Source organism: Nothobranchius furzeri, chromosome 2 (assembly GCF_043380555.1).
Source record: "Nothobranchius furzeri strain GRZ-AD chromosome 2, NfurGRZ-RIMD1, whole genome shotgun sequence".
Classification (NCBI taxonomy): domain Eukaryota; kingdom Metazoa; phylum Chordata; class Actinopteri; order Cyprinodontiformes; family Nothobranchiidae; genus Nothobranchius; species Nothobranchius furzeri.
Window position 1 is genome coordinate 67,066,462 of NC_091742.1, and position 22,249 is coordinate 67,088,710.

General features: G+C 42.1%; 1 protein-coding gene across 2 annotated transcripts in view; it reads left to right on the forward strand.

The window, feature by feature from the left end:
• The window catches only part of LOC107377414 (glucosidase 2 subunit beta), a 262,809-nt gene that overhangs the window by 137,516 nt on the left and 103,044 nt on the right, over positions 1 to 22,249 (forward strand). The window lies entirely within an intron of this gene.

Sequence of the window (22,249 nt, forward strand, 5' to 3'; positions counted from 1 at the left end):
CTGAGTGTGCCTAAATGAAACAGGCCCATTTAAAAAGAAATATGCATGAATTAGGTGGCAATCAACTTTTTTCATCATGACTTTTCTTATAACCTCGTTTTAGTGAAACAGGTACGGTTTTTTTTTGTTTTTAAAGGTGTCTTAGATTTACCTTGTTGTTGAATATTGGCAGCTTTGGGTGTCTGATGTAGCGTACCGAAAGTCTGTGCCGTCTTCAACCTTCTTCCTGTGCAAATCAGTGATGTTGTAGGGGCCACAGAGAAACTGTTTGCTCTAAGAAAAGTTTGTACGTCATAACCCCAAAATTCCACTGCCTCCGCTCCGCCCCCGCCTTCCGCAGCCGCTCGCTTCCGAACTCCGCTTTCACTGGTACCCGCTCTACAACGGCTCCGCTCCGGTGCGGAGACCTGAGGTGTGCAAACAGGCATACGCGGGATTTTCGAGATCTTGCCATACAGTCCGTGCAATAAATGCGGAAGTTAGATCCAAACACCCGTTGTGTGGGAGAAGCATCTAAATGAACTGTTTAATCTGCCCATCATTTGTGTTGAGAGATCAGCAGTGTTTGGATCAACAAAGTGTGACTACTTTGATAGTGGAAACTGTATTTATGGCTTACTCTTGTGCATTTAAACTTCAGCCGCCATTGATAGTTGTTAAAAGTTGTTAAACCTGTGCATATGAAACAAAAAACGCCTTTTGTTTATCGATTTATTGTGAAAAACGGAAGTTGTGCTTGCTCCCTTTCCTGTTGGGCGATGGTGATTCCTGTCCATTGACTGCGGAGGTGCTCCGGCGTCCGGCAAAAATAGAATCGATCCTATTTTTGCCGCACGGCGGAACGGCGGGCGGCGCACTGCGCCGCACGGCCGCAGTAGTGGAACAGCTCTGATTGACTACAACGGGACCGTTTTTGCTGCGGAGTTCGTGCCGGAGCGGAGCGGAGACAGTGGAATTTTGGGGTAAGTATTGATTTTTTTAAACCTGCATATTCCAACCCACGTCTACATCTATAGTATTTAAACTTAAGTGGAGGTAATGCTAACTGCAGGACAAAGATAGCCTGAGCTACTTCATACGTCCCTGTTGAATGAATGGAAGACAGCAAAGAGGAATGTTGGAGCTTCACTCACTTTCAGGATATATTGGGAACTTCCAGAATTTGAATGACCATAAGGTGTAAACTGGTCCAACAAAGTATGCCTTCACGCTTCCTTGTCTACGCCACACACACACACACACATGCCTTGAGGTATTTATTTGATTTATTTATTAACTTATGTTTTAGGAGATTAAAAACCGCTTAAGATGAGCCATCTCATTTTTGAGCGGGTCCTCCTACAATACAACAAACATAAGAAAGATGGGCGAAAAAAAATAACACAAATGAACAACAAATTAAAAGCAACAAAACATTTTTTTCTAGCATATACAAAATATATTTTGCTATATCTACACACAAATACACAAACCCACATATATATATATATATATATATATATATATATATATATATATATATATATATATATATATATATATATATATATTAGGGCTGCACGATATTAGGAAAACCTGCGATATTCGATAACAGTGCTTAATATTGCGATATCGATATTACTCACGATTAATGAACAAATACAGTGTTGATGTCGTCTGGCGTGTGATGTCTGCTCTGGGTTCAAAGCAAACAAAAACTAATGCATGAATTCCATTACAACATAACATTTTTTATTGCAAAAATATGCAGCTGCACCTGCTACTGTATTAGCAGCAAAACAACAAACTGCATGCATGCAGTTTCTCAGTGACTTTAAAACATCACCTCCATCATAAAACCTTTTCTGATGCTCCAAATACAGAAAAACATCCCGTACCAGGGTTTTTGAATAAATAAAAAAAATCTGAAAATAAGTTTAAATGCTAAATAAAAGTTAACATCACTTAAATGCAACAGCAAATTCTCTCATTGCTACTGAGCATTCTCTCCACTTATGTGGTTATGATATAAGGCTGTTGCTGTAACTGGGAAGTGAACTGTGCTGGGCCAAACTAGGAGAATATTAAGATTTTCTGAGGGAAAGAGAAAAACAATCGTCTACCTTTCAGAAGAGGAACTGGCAAAAAACTACATGGAAAATATGTGAAAACATTTGGTTTTAACCCCAAATTGAACAAGTTTAGATCTTAAAAAAGCAGCTCAGATGATGAAACTATGATTCTGGTAACAAGCTAACTAATTGAACTAGCTCCTCTAAGATAACCAGCTAGCAGAGCTTCTGACTGACAGTTTTTGTGCAGCAGCAAATCAACTATCCTGATTAACAAGGTTATAAAAGCTCATCAATGAAAAATCACTTTGATGTGTGGGGGAACTTTTCCAGGCCCTCTTTAGCAGGGTGGGACTGGGAGGAGAGTGCTGTAGCCTTTTAGCTGGAAGCTAACCGGAGCCTGGCGCTAACATCACCACCCGGTGGAACACTAGCGACATGAAGGTGGGTTGGTTCACCAGCACATGTCGGAGTCAGCCCGGTAAAAATTATTAACAACACCGAGCGGACTCACGTTCACGTTTGAAAGCAGCGCTGATTCCAGAAACCTCAGCACAAAGTGCATTCGTTGCTCTGAGCCAGCATGACGAACAAGGGAACGGCGCCGCTAACTCAGTTCGGGTGTTGCGTTCCACCAATCCTAAGGGTCTACGTAGGGGGTGGGCGTATTACGTGAACGGACCCATCTGATTGGCCGCATATCAGAAGGGCTACATTTGATTGGTCAAATAATACTTCCGCGTAAAAAACAGAGCTGGTTTACAAAAAGTTGATGTATGACACGGATGGAAATGTTTGAACCAAACATTTAGCGCCGTTTTTGACGTGCTTTGCGATGGGCCTATCGCACGTCCTGTTATCGCAATGACGATAATTTTTCGATATATTGTGCAGCCCTAATATATATATATATATATATATATATATATATATATGTATATATATGTATATATATGTATGTATAATTCATATATATGTATATATATGTATGTATAATTCATATATATGTATATATATATATATATATATATATATATATATATATATATAAGAGTGTAAGAGTGTGACACGGACTTATGAATTAATGTGCAGATTACTGTATCATATATATATATATATATATATATATATATATATATATATATATATGCAGAAAGGCAAGCGATGCAAAATGACAATTCATATACTTAGGAAACGTTCTAATTAGGCAGTGTAGGCAAAGCAATTGCAAGTTTACAAAACGTAATGATTTGTTCTTGCTTTCATTAAGTTTTTACTTCTTAAAGGTCTTGTTCTAAAGAAACTGTGTGTACGTGTTCCTGTAGAAATATGGTCACTTTGAGCTGCGTAAGCATGGTGAATGTGAACATTTTCTTCAGCCCTTATCTGCTTTAAGCTTGGATTATGCTTGACGCATTCACTTTCCGCGCGGTGATGCGGCTTGCGGATGGAACGCGCTTCACAACTCGCAGCGTTTATGGTTTGTGCGGCTCGTCTCTGCGGTGAGCCAATATTCTCCCAAACTGAACGGGGCAGCATGGAGTTCTACGGCATGCATCCAACACTACACCATAGTAGAAGTAGAAATTACTGTTTACAACACGGCATTTCAGCATTTTTAACAGCGTCCTCATCTTTTCCGACAGTGCGAGCTCCAAGAATTATTAACAACATGTTGATCACGGTGATCTCTGAGAGCTGAATCATACAAATGTCTGTATTTACGAACCTCTGCCATACTAGTTCTTGCCAGTCCGCCATGTTTTTCCGCGTCCGTCCGTCCGCGTAGTTAGAAATTTTCCGAGGTGCACGTTGCGGAAATCTTGGGCCGTGCGGAGACGCGGTGGAGGGGCGTGGTTGTTAAAATGACTTTTCCGCCAGTCTCTTCTACGTCACAGGGAAAATTGGTATTCATGACCCCGTCCACCTTGGCTTGTGACCACATGAAGACTGTACTGATTTTGCGACTATGAGAGAGCAAAGTGTCTCATCTAAAAGCATTACCAACTCCACGACATGGCAGAACACATTTGGGATTGTGTTGTTTTTGGAGATACCATTTAACATTCATAAAACATCAGCGTTGCATTTTTACCCAAGTAAGGAGAGCAAATGTTGGCAGCGGAAGAGTCATGCTGATGTGGGCCAATCAGAGGTGAGATGTTTGCAGATCATCAATACTAATGAGTAAGACTCAAAATGGTTCAGTGACTGAATTATCTGTTAGGGAGCTCTGCAGAGGCCTCTTAATCATCCACTGATTAAAGTCAGGTGTGTTGGAGCAGAGAAACAACCAAAACAAGCTGGACTAGTCATCCCTGGTCTAGTTTTTTACATCTAAAGACCAAATCAGTAATGTAGTCCCTCACCCATTCAAAAGTCTTTATAATGTTAATAATGTTTTTTAAAGTTCAGATTCTGGCAAACTTTCAAAAACATTGTTTTACTAGCAAAAACGAACCTGCACAGGCTCTAAAATCAAATTCTGCTGCAAATTCAGCTTCCAAAACCTTTCACCACTTCAATAGGAGCATTATTTTGTTCCCAGAAGCACTGCAATTGTCTGAATATACCAGACAGATTATCAATACTCAAAAGCTTTGTTTACCATACCTCCACCACCTATAGATTCAAACGCATTCAAAGGGAGAGTCGTCTTGATGCAGAGGGTTGTTTTGTGTGTATCGAGTTTTTTGTTTTCCACACAGCAGTTTATTCCCCCACCTTCACACCATCGGCTTATTATCCCACTCCGTCTGCTGCCGGGGAGACAGTCCCAGGTATTTATGGTGGAGCATAAAACGTGAGTGCTTTCCCTGTCACCTGCAGCCCAAGATTTGCAGCACGTATGACAAACACACCCATTTTTTTTCATATTTCCTATTAAAAGGGAGTGTTCGGTTTGCATAAGAGTTTAGATCCAAGCTCCCAACGGATTGTGCTGTTAGTACGTGTGTATGCATGTGTCTCACTGTCTATGCACACCTCCCGCTGTGTGGAAATGTGTCGATCTGTCTGCTCGTGTTTCTGCATATGTGCCTCTATGCTCCTGCTTGTGTGTGTGTGTGTGTGTGTGTGTGTGTGTGTGTGTGTGTGTGCTGAATCCGCCTGCTCCGAAACACCAGCAACAGATAACAGATGGTCCCCCTGCATTAGAAGTGTTTTATTTCCCCGAGGAAGCCAGATATGTCAAAAATAAGCATGTGCAACATTAGTCATTTGGAATATTCATGCCCCTGCCGTCCAATGGTTTCCTTTTTCGCAGCCAAAATACCACCAGCCCAAATCTCCCAAGCAAAGATGAAGGGAATCTAACAAGGGGGTGAGAAGGAGGGGTATGAAACAAGCATCAGCTAAACCGAAGGGGGAAAGGCTGACGCCCAACATGTGGTTTTAAAGAAGGATTTAAATGTTATTTTTTTATTTGCTCCTTGTTGCATCTTTGGCACGCCGGTGCCGGTGTCCTGGCCCTGTTTGATACAGTAATCTGCACATTAATTCATAAGTCTGTGTCACACTTACACATCCCAACCAACAGAAAATTCACAATTTGCCCCCGCACCGGATAACCTTCGTGGCATCTTTTTCATTTCCTCATCTTCTGCAGCTCTTTCCTCTTCACTTCTTCCATCGCCTCATCAGCTGCATCTTTCGCAGTCGTTATTCTCCAAAGCTCCATCCTCTTTAGTCTCCACCTCCTCTCCTCTCAGGCTATCTACAACCCCCACCCCAAATATCTCACCATTGAGTGGTGGCTGCCATCCTTGTCCTTGGTGGCAGACTTGTACATGAATCATTATCAGGCCTGATTAACCATCCACATAGTTGGCAGTATGCGCCCCCACCAGGGGCCAGTGGCACGGTTTTTCCTTCTGCCGAAAAAACATGAATTCTGAGCAGTACATTCTCACTTGCAGCGGTCCCTCGTGATCAGGGTTAATTCGTGGCAGCATGCGTGAACGGTGAAGAGAGAGAGCGAGAGGAGGCAGTAAAGGAGGAGGGTAAAGCTACTAAACAGTAGTGTGCTGCTTATCGCTGAAATGCAATGTAATTTATTCAGGAATATGCAAATCCAACAATCACTCTGCCTTGTTTACCGAAGGGACTTGCTGATTCAGAGTCTGAAAGAGAGGGAAGCCAACCTACAGTGCAGACACAAAGGCAGCCAACAGGAACTCATTTTGCTGGTTTTCTTTAGATTGAGTAAATGAGGGGTGTCGGGCAATTTCGTGCTTATTTACTACACGCTAAACCCTTCACATTTAGTCTGAGGCTGGAATGTTGACAGAAAAACCAGTTATGCATGTTTTTGTCTTTCCGTTCGCCGTGTACATCGGTACAACTGCTAACCCATATATACTAGGGGTGGGTAGTCAGTATTTGAAGAGTTGTTAAGAATCTCGTCATTTTGATAACCTGGTGGTGCTTTTGTTTTTCACATCATGCCATTATAGTACCACTCTGCTAACCTGACCATTTCTTGGTGGTGGTAATATATATGAAATGTAATGACGTCCTAATTTTCTTGAATTCATTCCAGAGTTGGGTTGAAGTCGGGACAAACTTGCTCTTTCACGTCTTGATTGCGACAGCTGAACACACTGATTTGGTGTGGTGCCCTAATACATCTGGGAATATAGTGTACCAAGAAGTGCAATGCTGCGTTTATGTCTTCTTTGTTGTTTTTTTATTTTAAGAGATTATGATGTAGAAACGTAAGCTATTAGTGACACCATTATGGTCAGAATATGTGTTCACTTTTCTTCAGTGGTCATCTGAAAGGATGAAAATATAGGAACACAAATATTCCTGACGAGCAGTTAGCCATCCATTTTCTACTGTTCATCCGGGGTCAGGTTGCATCGCGGGGGCAAAAGCTAAAGCAGGTAGGTCCAGACTTCTCTCCCCAACCACTTGGGCCAGCTCCTTTGGGGGAATCCCAAGGCGTTCCCTGGCCAGCCGAGAGACAAAGTCCCTCTAGAGTGCCCTGAGCCTTCGCTTAGGTCTTCTCCTGGTTGGACGTGCCCGGAAAACCTCACCAGGGAGGCGTCCAGGAGGTATCCTAACCAGAGGCCTGAGCCACCTCAACTGGCTCCTTTCGACGTGGAGGAGCAGCAGATCTACTCCGAGCCCCTCCCGGATGATTGAGCCTCTCATCCCATCTCTAAGGGAGAGCCCAGACACCCTGCAGAGAAAACTCATTTTCAGCTCTTGTATCCGTCATCTCATTCTTCCAGTCACTACCCAGAGCTTGTGACCATAGATGAGAATTTGCAGTTGAGAGAAAAACTTGTTGCCCAGCAGCAACTGAATACTTTCCTTTAAGTTCAAATTGTATTTTTACAAAAAAAAATCCTGTTCCTAATGCATACTGTGATACTGCTTAGAAATAGAACATCTGTACATCACAAGGAGACCTCCAACAAAGCTATCTTTACAAACAACAACGTTTTATCTAGCAGTGGAAGGGATGAAACTTTAACTTATTTTTCATAGATTTAATTGGTGTCACATGTACGTCATTTTCATTGAATCACTCATAAATAGATAGAGAAACAACTTGAGGTCTTATCTTGGATGCCTTGTTGTATCAAAATCCCTCTGTGTGTGTTCTTAAAGATGTATAATGTGATAAAAGCAGCTGGTAACTACATTTCTCAGGATGGTCACCTAAGGATGAACAGGCAGTTGTTTGGATAATATGCTACTTCTAGAAAATTTTCTTTACACTGTAATGATCTTTTTCAAATCATTTGGAGAACATTTTAAATCTCCTTCCTGACTTGCGGGGGTGTATAACGTTTTCTGATGGCTTTTGAGTGAGGCAGTATTGCATCACATTCTGTAATAGCAAATATGTAACCAGACTGTAGATAGCAGACTTAATACAAGCTTACCCTTTCAGACAGTTTGTCTTTGGGTCTAATGAAGTATTTCTGAATTATATTTCAATTTCCCTCTTGAAAGAACGACGTGATCGATCTTCCAAGATATTTAGTTTTTTTTTGTTCATTTAAATACATTTAAAAGCAAAACATGTCATTAGGCAAGTTTTGAGTGACTATTTTAGAAAGATGAGTCAAAGTGTAGACAAATAAGAAAAGCTCTTATTTTTATAGCTGACAAGCCATTCTATCTATGTGAATATATTCTAGCTCATGATTTACAGGTCGATCTACATTCCTACCCTCACCAATGGTCACGAGCTTTGGGTAATGATCGAAAGATTGAGATTACAAATACAATCAGCCAAAACGAGTTTTCTCTGCACGGTGTCTGAGCTTTGCTTTGGAGATAGAGAGAGAAGCTTGGTCATCCAGGAGGGGCTTGGAGTAGCTCTGCTGCTCCTTCACATCAAGAAGAGCCAGTTGAGGTGGCTCAGGCATCAAATTAGGACACCTCCTGGATGCCTCCCTGGTGAGGTTTTCCGGGCATGTCCATCCAAGAGGAAACCCAAAGGAAGACCCAGCGTACACGCAGGAGGGACTATGTTTCTCGGCTGGCCAGGGAACACCCGGGGATTCCTCTGGAGTAGCTGGCCCAAGTGGCTGGGGATAAGGGACATGTGTTCCTCTAGTTAAGCTGCTTCCCCCGCAACGCGACCTGACCCTGGATAAGCTGATGGATGCATTAATAGGTAGTCTGGCCATGACCTCTAGATGAATGTGGGGGGGGGGGGGGGTTTCTAACTGTCTCTGCATGCTATTGGAAAAAGAAAAATGTGGCATACTCACCACTACAGATGTCAGTCAATTGGACAGTCCACCATACGCTGTTGAAGAAGATGCAAATACATCCCTTTTCTAAATAAAGGACTTAAGTGCCTCTATCTGCTCTTGACTCAAAGAAAAGACCACGTCTAAATAGTCCAAAGTTGGTGCAAAAGCCATTTTAAACAAGCTTCCTCCTTGATTATCTCACCATCCTGCCCACTGAACAGATAAAGCATTGCCATTGGCATAAAACAAAACTGCTCGGTCCAATGCTAGACCTGCCGAGTCTCCTATGGAGTGTGGCTAGATCGACCTGCAAAGTCAAATCATTTATCTTTTGCTACAGTCCGTCTAGATTTCTAGGCTACTTATTTGTTCTGCTTTATTGATACTGTTTGGTATAACAAATCAAATTGAAAAAAATCAAGACGAGCTTTTATTCCACTTCTGTATTATTTAAACTCATAACTCAATTTTGCTCTTTAAGGGCAAAATTTGATAGCTAGGAAAGCCTGTTTTTCTCATTTATTTCTCAGATAAACTGGGATTGTATTATTTCCTATTAAAAATCTATATAAATCACCAGCATTAATCTCTTGTATCCTTCTTCGCTTCAGTTCCCTGTCTGTATTTGGCTTTGTAAGCAGAGTGGTAGGTGTGAACATTTTGATGTTAATCTGCTATTTTTTAATCCACAAGTTGCCTAAGAGGTCAGCAGCCCAGTGGGGCATTTCACCACGATGAATCGCTTAGAGGCAGACATTTAATTCTCAGTCTAACACAGGTAAATAACTGCTCTGACCTCTATTGCTCACACCAAAGACATGCTGCTATTCTCTGTGACTAGTGCGGTAAAAATTTGTAATCAAAAAGTTGCTGTACAGTTTTTAATAAGCAGCTTAATATCCTTGTTCAAAGAGATATTTTCATCAAATGCCTGAGGTAGCTTCCTTGAATATGGTAATCCATGCTTCATGGCAGATAGGAATGCCGTTGATCAAGTCTGTATGTTTTTAAGTGCTTTGGTGGGGAACAAAAGTTCCAATAAGCTTTCTCATTTTTGGATGTTTGTGTTATATCCCTTTATTGTAAAGTAGCACAGAAATACACACCACCCCAATACACAACCCCATATTTCAACTGTTGACCATTTCAGTTCAGTTTAATGTCTTCTGCTGAAGCAGGTCCATTTATTGGTGATGATGTGGTATTTGCAAGAATTGTCATGATCAGATTAACCTCTGAAGAAGCCCGAGGGACAAAACAGACCTGTGGACTTGTGTTGAACTTGTGTTTCACCACCACATGATTGCTGGGGGTGTAACGTCATGACTGACCTTAACGACAACACTTTGGAGGTCCATTGTAGTTCACCTTAAATCAAGAAAGCAACCTGTCCTTGCAAGGATAAACTGTTCATTTAGTTAGATGAAGGTAGCATATTTTTGCTTTAGAGGCTCATATCCCCAAACCAACACTACAATTATTCATATCAGCTCAAGTCCCAGGATGCCTTTTCCTGGCCTGCAGTAGCATGTTCTTGCCTGCTTTTGGAGATGCCAATATTTTTATTTTCTCAGTTATTTCAAATAAAGTGATGATGACAATCTTTGCAGAAGGGATTGCTTTATTTTCTCATTGAGGCTAACCCCTTCTGACCACTGGCTGCAAAAGTGGCATGTAACGAAGGAGCAGTGTTTTACTCAGGAGATCCCTTCCAACTGGGAGCGAAAGTGTTCCACACAGCTGATCGCATGAGGTCACAAAATCACAGGACAATTGCAACACCACGTTTAATTTCAGAAGTCCACACAATAAAAAGCAAGGAGAAACACAGATGCATGTATCCAGTAAGGGCTTAATTTCTGTTTAGTTTAAATCGGCTACAGGGGTTTTGCAAGAAATTATATACTACATGTAACTTTTATTTAGAAAGTTTCTGAATGTTTTACACTGCCTTCATTTTTGACTTCTTGTCTGGCCGGATCTAAACTGCAGAGTTTGACATGTTTTGAAAGTGGTGTGGGTAAAAATAGACTTGAAACATAATGATAGCATCCCTTTGCTTCTGGGACGTGTCTAGAACGTTACACTTGGCATCTGATGGAAAGGACCCTGTTTACGAGAACAGTGGCAAATTGTCACATGGTACATTTTGCTGCTGTTTTGCACCGTTTTCAATTCCACTGGAAAGAATAGGTCAGGGTATCTTAAGAAACTCAACATCTTTTACAATGAGATGGGACGAAACAGGATGAGATGAGGTACACTGGAAAGAGAGACGCTGTGATGGTTAATGAAGAGATGAGATACAATTCAACGAGGTAAAATTTCTTGAAATACGTTTACATTAGATCAAATTTGATGAGATACATAATGAGATGAGACACTATTGATGCAACACATGAGATCCAATTAGATGAGATACATTGAGATAAAATGAAATATGAAAATATGAGGTACTGTAAAATCAGAGATGATGAGGTTAAGTCCAGGAAGATGAGACGTGATGTGAAACATGACCCACTGGTTGTGAGTGAACTTTAGGAAGGCCCTGTAAAAATATCCTTAATATAAGCAAAACCCCTGCATTTTTGTACAAGTTAAAAAGGCACACATGAAGGGAATACCACAACTTGCACCAAAACACCAATCTCTTTAGGCCATCTTCACATTTTCACAATTCCATTTCATGATATCCATCCATTCAGTCATCCATCCATCCATCCATGAATGCATGAATATTCAGATTCCTTCATTCATTCATTCATTCATTCATTCATTCATTCATTTTCATCCGCTTATCCGGAGTCGGGTCGCGGGGGCAGTAGCCTAAGTCGAGAGGCCCAGACTTCCCTCTCCCCAGCCACTTGGGCCAGCTCCTCCCGGGGAATCCCAAGGTGTTTCCTGGCCAGGTGAGAGACATAGACCCTCCAACGTGTCCTGGGTCTCCTTTTAGGCCTTCTTCCGGTTGGACGTGCCCGGAAAACCTCACCAGGGAAGCGTCCAGGAGGCATCCTGACCAGATGTCCGAGCCATCTCAGCGAATCTACTCCAAGCCCCTCCCGGATGACTAAGCGTCTCACCCTATCTCTAAGGAAGAGCCCAGCCACATTCCGGCCGCTTGTATCCGCAATCTCATTCTTTTGATCACTACCCAAAGCTCATGACCATAGGTGAGGTTAGGAACGTAGATCGACTGGTAAATCGAGGGCTTCACCTTCTGACTCAGCTCTCTCTTCACCACGACAGACCGGTACAACGCCCGCATCACTGCAGACGCAGCACCAATCCGCCTGTCGATCTCACACGCCAGCATTCCCTCACTCGTGAACAAGACCCCAAGATACTTAAACTCCTCCACTTGGGGCAGGACCTCATCATGATATCAATATCAAAAGTAATTCGTTATCGGCCCAAAAACTCTGTATTGGATTATATCAGGCTGCATCAAACATTTCCGATATAAGCGGTCCGTTAAGGTTCGCATTTTTGCAAACAATGGTTAAAAAAAATGTTTAATTATTTTTCATGCTTTCTGTTACTGGCTCTTGTTCTCCGATTGAGTGATATCACTTGATCAAGCCTTTCATAAATTCCACACTACAAAATAGGTAAAAGCATGTATGATTTGTGCTGATATCGTATTTGATTGATAATGGTATCAGTCATTGCTGAAGGCTGCAATATCGGTATCGGTAAGTTGTATCTGGACATCCCTAGGAATAGGGAGCCTGATGCATTTCCATTGCACCCTAGATGTCCTTACCAAAACTACCCCCGTTTTGGTTAAATTGTTTTTACACATTTTGGCTGGGTCTTCATCCAGCTCCCTAGGGGCCATGTAGTCCAAGTGGTTGTTCCATATTTAAAGATTGAATATTGTTGCCTACTGCAAAGTGCATTGTATCTGGTGCAACGTTGGTGAATTAATTAACCTCCACCAAATCATTATGAGCTACAAAATAGTACATACATAAAGTATGATATAAAGGACTCACTTTACCTTCTTTTTACTATAAAACTGCAGCTGAAAGCATTCTTGGTAACAGTGTTATTGATATTCATTTTAACGTTCTGGGCTGCTACAGCGTGTCCTGGTACCGTCTGACTCTAAAGCAGTTCAAGAAATCATTGGAAGAATTTCTCCTAAAGTCTCATTTTGCCTAGAAAAAAAGCAAAAAAGTAGCCTATTGGCAGATACATTTTCATTAGATATGCCTGTCAGACTTGGTTGGAACGAAACTCCTGCCTAATGAAGAATGAAAGAGCCAAAGTAAAGCACATCATGGAAACAAGCGATTGCCAGCATCAAACATTGGGGCACACCAAGTTTAACTTTTGAAACTGGAGCTTTTCTGTGAGCTAGTTTGTGAATACATTAGGACTTTGTTTACCATACCACAACAGACTTCCATGTATTCACTCGGTCTGAGCTCACTCCAATGTTTAACTCTGTGTCAAGGCCTCGGCCTTGTTGTCTCAAGGGATTTGATGGCTGTAGTTGCACACAAAGTTTTTCACGTAAAACCATCAGAGCACATCCATGGGCTTTACCTGTCAGCTGTGCTTGAGCATGTAGTATATTACACATGAGATGTCATGATGGTGAATTAAAAGCTGACATGCCTGTTTTGTGATCTTCGGTCAAAGATGTCTTCAAAGTACCTTAACACTGTGCCGCTACATGGATTAGAAACCGTAAACATAAAACAATATTAGAATTTTCAGTATAATTTTTCATCTGCACATTTTGCAGCAAATTCAGTACATATGTTTAATGATTTAACCCCGGAGTCAGCTGTATGGTGAGAGCATGGAAAGCTTAAGCCATAATAGACATCTTTCTCTTATTATAATACATTTCAGGAGGTTTGTTATGTAAAAGCAAATTGAAATACAAATGATTTCAACAAAAACTGTAATAAACACATTTAAAATCAGCAGTTTCTTGCTCGTTTCTCTTTCTCCGTCTCTAAAAGTACTGAGAGGAGAGTGGAGATTTAACTAAGCACGAGAGCTTGTCTCAATTCCCAAAGCATCCGCCAACCATCTAACTGCACAGCACTTTTTGGAAAGAAAAGGGAGAGAAAAAAAGACACTCAGGTAAGTGATTTCTCCACTGACAATGCAAGAGGAGAAAAGCTTGCTCCATCATTCCAGCCATCTGGAAGTCTGGCTCAGACTTGAGGCTGATGTGTAACTTTTAATTGGAGAGACAGTAGTGGGAGGCAGAGGATAAGGAAGGAATGATCCCAGTGGATAGACAGGCGGTGCCTGCTGCCAGATGGACAACCTCAGCTGGCTAATGTGCACCTTTCCTTCGTAGGCCAATGAGTGCGTTTACATGCAGCCAGTAACCCTTTTGAAACCCAAATATTCACTATAACCCAGTTCCGCACGGCCATGTAAACACCGCCAAAAACCCGGATATGCTCATAACCGGGTCATAACTTGGACATGTTATGAGCATAAATGCTCATAACGTGTTTTGTGTAAAGTGACCTTGGGTGTCCTGAAAGGCGCTTTTAAATAAAATGTATTATTATTATTATTATTATTATTATTATTATTATTATTATAACCGGGTATTTAAAAACCCGGTTACTACACCTGGGGAAACCCTTTTCTGACCCGAATGTTTGGTCGTGTAAACGCATATCGGGATACCCCCATCAAAGCGTGTGTTCTGCGCATGCTCTGTTCACAAGGAATCTTGGTCTTTTGAGTAGCGAGACGTCTTGTATGCGCCAGAACACCGGAAGTAAACAATAAGTTGGGAGCAACATGGCGAGTCGCGACACAGCACCACACTTTTGGAGTGATGAGGAAACCTCTGTCTTCATCGGTCTGGTGAAAAGTATGAACAATATGTCTTTTGTTGACGGCCGAAAGTACAGAGACAGCGAAATATGACGCATATTGCGTCTTGACGTAGTCCATACGTCCTGACGCTACCCCAACGTCCGCATTTAAATCGAGTTATGCAAGTTAGGGGTAACTCTTTTCATGTATGCTCGTAAACGGGTTATTCTGATCAACTCAGAAACCTGAATACCGACCTTAACCCGATCATAACCCGGATATTGGCTGCATGTAAACGTAGTCAATGTGTTGTGTCCTTCGCTTTACTAAGAGGTTGTCGGAGTTCAGGTCTGCCTCCAAATTTCTGTTATCTACAAAACAATTTAAATGATGAAAGTACATTTCTTTCAACCTGATGTAGATCATAGTTTTTAATGTGACTCCCTATATTGATTGCCTATTGGGGTTTGTCATAACTTTGCTGTGATAAAATAACAAATCACTCAACCTTTTTTCATTTGCATATTAACATCAAAGCCAATTTAGAAAGTCATTCAAGTTTAAAACTGTGGAGGTTAAAAGTTTATGAGTCTTACTGGTAACGCTAAACTGTTTAATCCTTTAAACCCAAACATCTCATAGTTGCTTCTCTGCCTCTTGAAAACAAATGGTATATTCCTGGTAAACTTGTGGATGGTCTGAGTTGCCATTGTTATTATTATGCTATAACAAAATAAAATGCTATAATTTTCAATCAACTAGTAAATAGAATATTTGAACTCTGACCTTTAAGGATTTACAAGGTTAAGAATTTGACAAACTTAGTCACATTCAACCAAGTTTAATGTCTAAAATGGCTGTGTCTAAATTAACGGGAGGCATCTTGTAAGGATGAGGGGTGTTGCACAATTGGGTTCTTTTTCTACCACTAAGACCGGAAGAAAGTGGCTATGAATTTGGACGATCTAGCCTTCATATTAATTCTAACCCCTTACCTTGGTGTGTGTGTGTGTCCTTTTGCCTTGCAACCGTGTGTTATGACCCTTCCAGGGGATTTTAGGCTTGTGTGCGAAGGAAAGTGGCAATAACACACCATTTGAAAGTTAAAATAATGATCAGGTTTATTTTCAAAGTTAAATAAACCAACTTGTCCTCAAAAAATGAAAAACCTCCCAAAGGCTTCTAAGAATCAAAACTAACACAGCCTTTGGGGAATCAAACAAAAGAAAATGCAATAACTAAAGGCGTCCCACTAGAACCGGGCAAAGGTACCACATGACTAACATCAACAGTTAACTAAAATGGTCTGTCATCAAACTAATTCAAAAGAGTGAAGCCAAACTAAAAGAGCTTTGTTAAACTAAAAAAAAAACACCACCCATAACAACTCAGTTTTCCAAGGTAATTACCCAACAGGTAACTATTAACCAAAACACTAAAATGACAAGACAAGAAGCTACAACCAAAATGCTAACAGTAGCTTTTCAAAGTTTAGCTGAAGTTACCAAAGTTCAATTATGAAAATAGACACACCATCAAACCTAGCGAGGAGGAGAGACTGCTACTGATCAAGCAGCCCTCTTTGAACAGCTGACAAAGTGTCCCTTTTCTGGGAGAGACACTAATTACACAAATAATGGGCAGCTGCGTCGGAGACGGAGGCAGCGGCATTCCACCCTGAAGTTGTATATCCGTTGCTTGGTGGTAGAGGCGGGCCAAACAGGCGTCAGATATCCATCCAGATCCTCAGAGGATGGGGAAGATGATGTTGGTGGAGTGGGCGAGCTAGAAGGGAAACAGAGAATTCTCCCAACACGAACTGTGAATACCGCTATGGCGCTAAGCAGAATCTAAGACTAAATGTGGCTTCACCACCTAAGAAATACAAGACCTACCATACAAGATCTTCTATGAGGATTTTTGTTATTGTATTTTATTAAAAAATATTATATGCTAAATTGAAAGCACCAAAAGCCCAACAATGCAACTACATAAAGTGTTTTAATTTTGTTCTGCCAGATATTAATAAACTTACATTAAAAACTGTAATTCTCTTCCACTAGAAAATAAATCTCCTATTTGCCTGCCAGTAAGGATACGCCAGACCAATCTTTACACTTTTGGGGATAAAAGGACACAGTTTGAGTATCCTTTGGATTTGGACAGCCTTGTCACTTTGCTGGGACAAAATCTGCCTTAAAATACATACTTGGAAATATAAACAATGTGAATTTAGACACACTTTTTGTTTCCGTACAGTGTAAATAATTTTGCTTGACCAATTTAAAATAAATGGCCTGTATTTGATATAATGCCTTCTAAGGTTTAACCCAAGGTGCATTACAACTCAAACAGTCATTCACCAATGTACACAAACATTTACTGTCACGATCTGCCCCTTCCCTCTTGACTGTGTCTCTCTCCTGCCCCGATTAGTCCAGATTGTTTTCACCTGTCCCTCGTTAACCTGCCCATGTGTTCCCAATCAGCCTCGTGTATTTATACCACATGTTTTGCTCCTGTTCCTTCGTCAGATCATTGTTGTTTGTTGTCACCGTTGTGTTTGTTCCTGCCGTTCCCGTTCGGTAATTAAATTTGTTTTTACGTTCTCCGTGCCTGCTCTTCTGCCTCCGGAACCCACCACCACACATGGTCCACCATCTCCACCCGCACAACGCGACAGAATGATCTGACCAACCTGGACCTGTGGTGAGCTACCATCTGTTTTTTGGAGGATTATTTTTTCTTTTTCTCTTTTTCAGCGGAGGGAAATTCCGGCCTGGAGTTGTGTATCTCGGCGCATCCTACCTGTTCTCGGGGTGGTCGAGCCCTCTGGGTGATTCTGGCGCATCCTAGCTTTTTCGGGGTGGTCGGAATCATTTCTCCTCTCCTGCTGTTTCGCCCCGTCCTGTTTTTTTTTTTCCCACGGAAGCTGCGGATCCTGGAGTTTTGGTGAGACAAACACCCCTGCGCACGCCAGCGTTCCTCGGAGTGGTAGGGCTGGTCTTCCTGCTCCTTTCCTGCTTCCCTTCACCCGAGCCTCCGCCGATTACCCAGCAAATCGGGAAGTGCACCTGCTCCGACCAGATGTCGAGTACCTGCCGCCGAGCTGGGCTTCCTCACGTCGCTCCTGCAGCCCCACCCACTGCCTGGTCCACGCCTGCGGGGCTTACGCCTGCAGGTCCTTCTGGCTGCAGCTTTTTCAGCATCCTGCTACTGCAGCCCAACCCAGAGCTCATGAACTCACAAGGACCAGAGTTGTGCCGCCTAATTCAGAGGCCCCTGCTCTGCCATCCAGGACTGAACTCAAAGAGCCCGCAGAAGCCAGAGTTGTGCCGCCTATATCAGAGGCCCCTGCTCTGCCGACCCAGTGCTCGAGTTTCCAGTATCCGAGTGTCCGAGTTCCTGAGTCTACGTGTCCCGAGTCAAGTGTTCCTATGCCCTGTGTTCCAGTCAGCCCCGAGTCAAGTGTTCCTGTGCCCCGTGTTCCAGTCAGCCCCAAGTCAAGTGTTCCTGTGTCCCGATTCCACGTGTCCCAGTTCCCCGAGTCCTCCGAGTCCAAGTGTCCCGAGTCCGAGTGTATTCGAGTCCCCAGTCAAGTCTTCGAGTCCCCAGTCAAGTCTTCGAGTCCCCAGTCAAGTCTTCGAGTCCCGAGTGTTGTGTGGCCTTGTGGGCGTCTGGTATCCGCCCCTTGAGGGGGGGGTACTGTCACGATCTGCCCCTTCCCTCTTGACTGTGTCTCTCTCCTGCCCCGATTAGTCCAGATTGTTTTCACCTGTCCCTCATTAACCTGCCCATGTGTTCCCAATCAGCCTCGTGTATTTATACCACATGTTTTGCTCCTGTTCCTTCGTCAGATAATTGTTGTTTGTTGTCACCGTTGTGTTTGTTCCTGCCCTTCCCGTTCGGTAATTAAATTCGTTTTTACGTTCTCCGTGCCTGCTCTTCTGCCTCCGGAACCCACCACCACACATGGTCCACCATCTCCACCCGCACAACGCGACATTTACACGCTGATGGTGATGAGCTACATTGTAGCCACAGCTGCCCTGGCTGCTGAACACTGGCGCCACCGGTCTCCCCAACCACCACTAGCAGGCAAGATGGGTTACGTGTCTTGCCCAAAGACACAACAATGACAATAGACTGAGTGACGCTGGAACCTGCCACCTTAACTCCTCTGCCACCACCGCCCTCAACAAATGCTTCCAAGCCGAGATATTTAACAGTTTTTTTTTTTTGCTGAAAAACAAGAGTTACATTGCACAATGAGAGCAATTAAAGCAAAGACAAACACCAAATCAAATAAGTAGAAACATGTAAATCCAAATCCAAGTTTGGATTTACAAAATACCACCCAGTTGCCTTTTTCTTGGATTCATGAGGGGATGTGTTGACATTTTTATTTCCCTAGAGTTGTTTGAACTTTAAACACAGTCATCAGTTGTTCCCTTAATGTCCTCTGCCTATTACTGCAGTCTCTTTAGCTTTTGGGTGTGAAAGCCAGATACCCCACACATGCACAGAAATATTGTTAAATATTGTCGTGACTATATCAATTGTGATTAAATTAACTTAGCAATGTTTGCAACATTTTGTGTGTTTTGGCATCTTGACTGCCATCTTCTAAACCAGGTGTCACCAACTCCAGTCCTCTAGGGCTACCATCCTGCTAGTTTTCTGTGTTTCCTGCTCTGCCACACTTGAATGGAGTAATTTGATCTGCACAGGCCTGTTAGTTACTCATTCTTTTCATTCAGGTGTGTAGGAGCAAAGAAACAGCTAGCATGTGCAGGATGGTAGCCCTCAAGGACTGGTGTTGGTGACCCCTGATCAAAACTTTGAAAGTTTAATCGATTATTCACACACAGCATGGAAAGTATTGATAATGCCATACATTTCTCATATATCAAACTAACCTGTTCATACTTTTGGATCTGTTTTCTCCCCCTCCCTGCTCTCCTGTGTTCACCACTCTCTTCAGGCACCTGCATGTTTATCTTCATTTCACACCTCTCTCCCACCACATGTTCATTTATCACCACTACTGCCTCCTGCTACCCCCCTTCCCCCCGTACTTTACCCGCCCTACCTCAGCCCCCCTTGGCGGCAGAATTGAATTAGTGCTGTATGTTTCATTTCTGCTCCAATTTAAATGTATTTCATGTCGGTTGCTTTTAATTAACTCTCAGGATATGCGACGAGGGGAGGAGGCAGACAGATAGATAAAAACTCTTCACATCCGCCAATGAGTTATGCTGGCAATCATTTACCACTTAGACAGTAGTGAAGAAGCCTCCTTTTCGTTGCCCTGGCAACCAGCGCCTTGGTGATTGATTCCTCGCCAGTGTGGCATCGCTGCAGGGAATAGAGCGTGTGAGCTTAGCATGCTTTGCTACATCTTTCTAATTAAAATGGGATTACATATTCATCGTTGTATGTAGAAACAAATGCGAGACTGGAGAGAGAAAAAAATCTATTTTGGTAAATGTCGAGGCTGTTCTATACAACTATGGATAAACAAATTATGGACACACTGTGCACTTTATACATGAAAGACATGTTTCCATCTGATTTGTACATGGAGGATGTCGATTGGCAGCATCACTTAGACCCCTGTGTCATCCAGGAGTTTGATTGACAGCGCATGAATAATGTTTTGCAGCTCAAACCACCAGGCACAACAATTAGTCTGTTTGTTACTGTCTGCTAATCAGAGAATATTCCTCAAATTGGAGCTTAATGTACTTCTTAAATGAACAACGGTTTCTTAATGTAATTGGATTAGGCAAGTCAATCGTATCTGTGTAGTTTCTGCTGTTGTCGATGCGAGTGGAGGGGCTAAATACCCCCACACATGCACACACTATTACGCAAAGCTGCTTGATTATTTCACACCTTCCCATGGCTGTTTGCTTTCGTGCCATGGGGATACTGACACACTCATTCAACATATTTTCAAATAAAATTGTGGAAGTATATCAGAGAAGAGGTGCAGGAGAAGCTGTAGGAAACTGCTGTTGAGTTTCACAACAGGTGCAAAGTTAACCACCCAGTTCCTTTACTTCTTTTGTTGCCCTATTCTTTGGCATCTAGCTACATCTTCTAAAGGGGCTTGAGAGTCGTATTCTTTAACGTGTTATTTGGAATTCGAACTCCATTTCTGAAGCCAATGTTATCCAACAGCGGACCTAAAGAAATGAAAACTGTAGGTGCACAATAATGAAAGAGCAAAAAGCAGAGAAGGTGATTGTAAGATATAGAGGAAAAGAAAAATGAGTTTCACTACCTGATTTTTTTTAGATTTCTGAGACTATGGTGTGGAAGGTGGCTCCATGGGCCTGGTCCCAATCTGTATGGGATGGGTCGTTACAGCAAAGGTAATAACAAAATGACTATGTAGTGCAACACTTCCAAGTATACCATTGAAGAATTGTCTGAGAGCAATAAACTGCTGGCAGAAATAGAGAAGTCCCACTTGGTTGTAAACAACGGCTGTTATTGGCAGAAATGTCACGCAGCTGAAACATACAGTACATTCCCCTGAAAGACCTCTGGAATGGAGCACAGTTTATTTCTGTGCGTTGAAATGCGAAGCAGGTCCACCTGCAGACCGAGGTGGAGCGCGAGTACAGCATACGTCCACTTTGTCATCTGATGGTTTTTACTGGGCTCTCTGAGGCTAACAAACTACTGGCTGAAATGAAAGTGCAGTTACCGCCTCATGAAACTGAGCGCCAGATTAGGCATCAATCACTTTCACCCTCAGTTTGCCTCCTTCAATCTTAACCCAGATTGGCTACCTGGCTTTTCTTTGCTCAGCAGCCTTGCAGGCCCCTACTATTCCCCCCCTTTTTTCTTGTATTTTATTGTATGTGAAATATGAGGAAATAAAACAGCCTGAAGTTTTTGATAGGGGTATGAAGTAGGAGACTGCAGGCAAACACATCGATTTGAGAAGAGATTTTTTTACCCGTTGACATGTATTTTTTTTTCTATTCTCATTTAAATACTTGTTTAATGTCATCTTCTATGTGGTGGATGGAAAGCAGTGCGTATTCATATACCTTTGAATCCCAAGTAAGAGTTGACTGATCAGTCGGTTGTTTAATCAAGTTGATTTTTGTCATTTTTCAAGTAATTGGTTGACTGTCCTTGAGCACACTAAGGTGATTAAAAGTCAGGCACATCTGTGGGCAGCAAAGTGTCATTCCACTTGACACTACATCCTTGTTTCAATGCTCTTACCACGACTGAAGTGCCTTCTGTAGCAGTGGAGGTTTATTTTTTCATCTCTGTAGAGCCTTACATTTTAAATACCAAGCTGCTGTGGGGTGGCGCATTGGCCACCAGCTCATTATGTCCACAGGCATTTTGCTATCTTTTCAGCATTTTTTTTTTATTTTCGCAGAAAACAGAAAATGTTATTTATGTCTCGAAATCTGCTCGCAGTATAGTCTACAGCAATCGATCTATTGCCCCCCCCCCCCCCCCCTGGTCTAACAATTAGCTTGTTAGTTTGTATGTTTATATTGTAGGGGTGGGACTTTAACACATTAATTATGACCAATTAATTAGAAGAAAATGACACGTTAAAAAAATTCACGCATTTAAAAGGAGCTTGCAATTCAACACTAAAATATCTTTGCTAACTTTCTAAACAATTCTGTCAGTTTATTA